At 37.7% G+C, this 4,737-nt stretch overlaps 1 protein-coding gene across 1 annotated transcript in view; it reads right to left on the reverse strand.

Moving 5' to 3' along the window:
- LOC103476583 (uncharacterized) overlaps positions 1-4,737 on the reverse strand; it is a 135,495-nt gene that overhangs the window by 48,345 nt on the left and 82,413 nt on the right. The gene's annotated exons all lie outside the window — the stretch shown is intronic.

Raw genomic sequence — 4,737 nt, forward strand, 5'->3', positions numbered from 1 at the left:
GGGGGGGGGTGGAGTGGAGTTTGGAATAAGAAGGGTTCGGTGAATATGCGCATATGCAACTGGGGGGTTCGGTACCTCAAAAAAGGTTAAGAACCACTGAACTAGAACTTAAGCATGAAGCAGCTCCTCTTCTCTACGGTAGGAATAGTAACTTAACAATACGCCCCATTATGTCATCATATGACATTACGCCAAAGATTTTCAACATCTTGTTTTTACATTTATTTATTAAGCATACATTGGTAAAATATTAGCTGTATACACATTAAATGTCTCCATGGTAACAAGTCTGAATTCAGCTGGATGGACTAGCAGGCTAACAGCTAAAATTCTCCCATCCATACAACAAAGAGCTGAAAGTCTGATAAGAAAACTCGATGTTAAGTGAATGATTTAAAACCCGGTCTACTAATGAAAGTAGCAGGAAACACTTCTACCCATTGGCTATGATATTGGTTTCTATGGAGACTGAACAGGACATTGCTAACCAAACAGGTTGGGAGATGTGCTGGATGAGCCTGTTGGTTGCATATTGTGCAAATGAAAACATAACATTCAAAAATGAAATACACAGAAAGGTATTAAGCTTTTAATATCATGACAAAAATACAACAAAAATTTTTTGTTGAATTTTTAATTCTATACAGTGTTGTGAAAATATTTGTAAACCTCCTAACAGATTTTGACTATTTTCATCACAATAACTTTTTTTCTTTCAGCACCAGAAGAGAAAGAAAAATAAACACTGATTGTTTCTTCTGACTTCTCTACATCTTGATGCTAAACATTTTGCACATCAGTAAATTATATTTTGGGATTTAATGCAACAGTATGTACTTAGTTTAAGAGCTTGATTTATTTAACATGAGCACAGTTAACCAAGTGAAACTGGCTCTCCGCTGCCAGAACATTTCTGGGTTAAGTCAGATTTTTTTCATGATAACTACTGACCAGTCATATTTTAAAAATGGAAACAGACCACAGACATAAAAAAATATGATTGGAAGTCTCTGGACATCCTTTCTTTGTAAGAGGTTTTTATTAGATTTTAAAGCTAATTTCAAGCTGATGCAACCTACATTAATATCTGCTTTCAAACAATACCCAGAGCATGGAAGCAGATGGTTTTGGACCAAACAGGAAGATGGAGACGGAGCCACTAGACAAAATGAGGCTGAACAAACCTGGACCAAATATGAAATAAACTCTGAAAACTACCCTTCACATTCTGTTTGGATCATTATAATTCATGACTCTGTCTTGAAGTTAGTCATGAAATTAAAATGAAAACAAAACAGTGTAGGTGGGATAGTGAGTTACAGTAAGAGACAGCATATGCAGTAAAATGTGTTTATGGTGATGTGTATTCATCTTACTCAGGCTTTTAATTTGTTACCTGTCATATGGAGTGAGAGAGAGAGAGAGTGTGTGTGTGTGTGTGTGTGTGTGTGTGTGTGTGTGTGTGTGTGTGTGTGTGTGTGTGTGTGTGTGTGTGTGTGTGTGTTCAGGCCTTTCCCATATACGATGATGGTGTCTCTTAAGCTTCCAGTAGCTAATGGGTTCTTCAATCACAACTACTGACCAGTGAGAAGATGAACAAACACAAAGAGAGACAGATGCCTGCAGTTCCACAGAGGGGTTTACTGGCACTCAGCAAATCAATCAATCAATCCAACAATCCATCATTTAGAATAGATCAGAAATATCCTTTATTGTCCCAAAGTGAGGTTATTGAAATGCACCAGCAGCAAGATAAAGGAAAATGGAAGCACATTCACACAAAGCTAAAATGAAATATAAAAAACTGAGAAATAATAGTAAGAAAGAACAGTAAAGGGCAAATTTACATCATAAGACAAATTATACTAAACAGCATAAACACTAAAAGAAATGGGCAACAAAACAATGTTTGGTGTTTCAATATTTATTTGCACCAAGTGTTTGTTTCAGAGTGGGATGACTAAGAAACAAAAACATCACCATCTTTCTTTTGTTTCTTTTTATATAAATGCATCAGTTTGAATTTATTGTGGATTTTCTCCAGTCCAGCATCCATACGTACACAACCACAAATTAGCAAGCTTCTGCTATAACATTCAATTGGTAGAACTCATTTAAACTGGTCGGTTTTCTGGGGGAAAAAAGTGGCTTTACAGAATAATCCAGGAAGTTCATGTTGCACTTTTCCATCCTGTCCTGCTTTATTCATTTCAAAACCAGTTATGATCCGTGTTTCAAATCATGTGGCCAGAAAACCTGTGAACAAATCGGTTGCTCTGTTTAACATGTGACATTGTTTAATGTGCTGTTCTTAATTAAATTAATTTGAATAGAATTGTCCAGCATTTTTCCAAGAGTTGCAAATCTCCAGTAGCAGAAGCTCTTGCTTTCCACCATGCTATTCAGTGTGGGACTGTATGAATTATTACAAAATTTCAGAGGTGCATGTTGTGGAAACGTTGGTCTGTATAAAGGTGGTTGCTGAAATGATGTAATTTAAGCGTGGGCTGCGTGCCTCGCAGACCACACAGGCAGACGTATGAAGCAATAAATCAAGCTTTAATCACTCACTATTAATGATCCAACTCCAGACTTAGGTCAGTTTGAATTCATGTGTCATATACTTAACTCCAAAGGTTTCAACATGGCTGAGATTACTTTCTGTGTTTGTGTATGTCTTTGTCTAGCTCTAGTTAACCTCTAGTTAAATGACCATTTTATAGCACAATCACGTAACAACGTTAACTTCAGTTGTTACAAAAATGCTATATAAATAATATCTGCTTTAAAAGAAATTTGGTTAAATTTATTGCATTGAAATCGGGTCTCCGTCTCTTCAAAGCTGCTCCTTGTAAAACTCCGCTTTCAGGAAGTCATCGTAACATGGCTCCTCTATTAACTCTTTAACATTTTTTACTTTAACGTTTTTACCAGCTTTGCACGAAGGAGTAGTCTTTGTAAAGAACTCAGCAGATGTGCAGTTCCACCATAATTGCTCTGGCTAGTCTGAAGGAGCTGAGTGGAGGAGGGCTGCTGTGTGAGGCTGAAGCTCTGAAGTTTGGAAACTGTCTCGAAGGCGGAGCTAGGTCCACCCAGGCATTTTGCACAGCTGAATGGTTGCCATGGAGATTAAAAAAATTCTCAAACATGCATGAATGAATTGAGGTAACATTCCATGTATATTTTTGATGAGGGAATAACATTATAACAGGATGTAAAGCTCAAAAAAGTTGACTTTTCCCAATACTGCCCCTTTAAACAGCAACTAGCCTAAAAGCCCATCCAGTTGCACACAGCCTTCCACATCCACAGTTATTTCTTAGCAACCGTTTCCATTTTCACTGTCACTGAAGACCCGCTGACCCATCATCTTCATAACCATCATCATGTCAGTAAGAACCTCACAGCCATGAAGAAAACACCCACTGGCATCAGATCAAAATATGATCATGAAATTATCTGTGTGATATTTTGCTCTCTATTTGTTTCACAGCCTGAATAGTTAAAGACTAATGCACTATTGAATTAGGAGAAGAGAAATCAGCCTACACACTCCAACATAGAACTAGCAAACATTGCTTAGGCAGAAAATATTAAATCAAACTCAGTTTCACCGATTATATTTTTTAATTCCTGAACTCACTCAAGGTCTTCTCTGAATATGTTGACAGTCCAGATGCTTCTGACAAACACACAGCTGATGGAAGACAGATTCATCTTTAACAGTTAGTAAAAAAATAAATTAAAAAATCAATCTGCGACTTAACCTTCAGTTAACCAGAAGATTTTGTCTCAGAAAAACGAACTTGAAGCCTTCTGGAGAGGAAGAACCTCGGACTAAATAATAATAAGGAACAGATCGAAGCAAAGGGGGGAGAGAAACCAGCTCTGTTAAATCTGCCCACCATGTTTTACTCAGCATTCGCTCCTCAGACTAGTGATTACAGCATCTACTGTAATCCCATTAAGCATCAAATTTATGTTGCATTATTCTATTACCAAACGAAACATTACATTTGCAGTATTTAATCAGGGATGGCATTGCTTTGCATTATGTCATTAAAGATGTCGTGGGGTTGCATTAGATGGCTCTCCGTGTCCATTAAACATGGCAGCTGGGCGGCTTGGAAATTGCCGTTCAGTAATCTCAAAATGAAAACACATTTCAGCTCAGAAGCTTTTTCTGCGCAGTCTTCACTGCGAAAACAACAAGACACGTTCGCTTGTTGCCACGAGGAAATCGCGGTTTTTTTTCATGCAGTTGAGGGGGAGATTTGAGGAAGGGTTTGTGGAAATTGCCTGACCTATCGTGTGAATGAATTTTTCAAAACCCACAGGAGCGACTCTCTGATGTACAGCTGAGGAGGAAACTGACCTCCTGAAGCCAGGCAGCTTACCAGCTTTCACTGCAAGGTTGTAAGTGTGCAAAATTACCTCTGAAAGCAGCTTATTGTGTCTCACTCACCTCCTCTTCAAACGTGTGAAACCGTAAATCAGTGGTGGGAAGTAACGAAGTACAAGTACTTCGTTACTGTACTTAAGTACAGTTTTCGTGTATCTGTACTTTACTTAAGTAGATTTAATAATGGGTACTTTCTACTTTTACTCCACTACATTTTACAGTAAGTATCTGTACTTTCTACTTCACTACATTTCTACAAAAGTGTCTCGTTACTCGTTACATCCAAGTCGCGTTGCTCTTTTTTTCCGTTAAAATGTGAAGTTCAGGGATTTAAG

Source organism: Poecilia reticulata, linkage group LG15 (genome assembly GCF_000633615.1).
Source record: "Poecilia reticulata strain Guanapo linkage group LG15, Guppy_female_1.0+MT, whole genome shotgun sequence".
NCBI classification, from domain to species: Eukaryota; Metazoa; Chordata; class Actinopteri; order Cyprinodontiformes; family Poeciliidae; genus Poecilia; species Poecilia reticulata.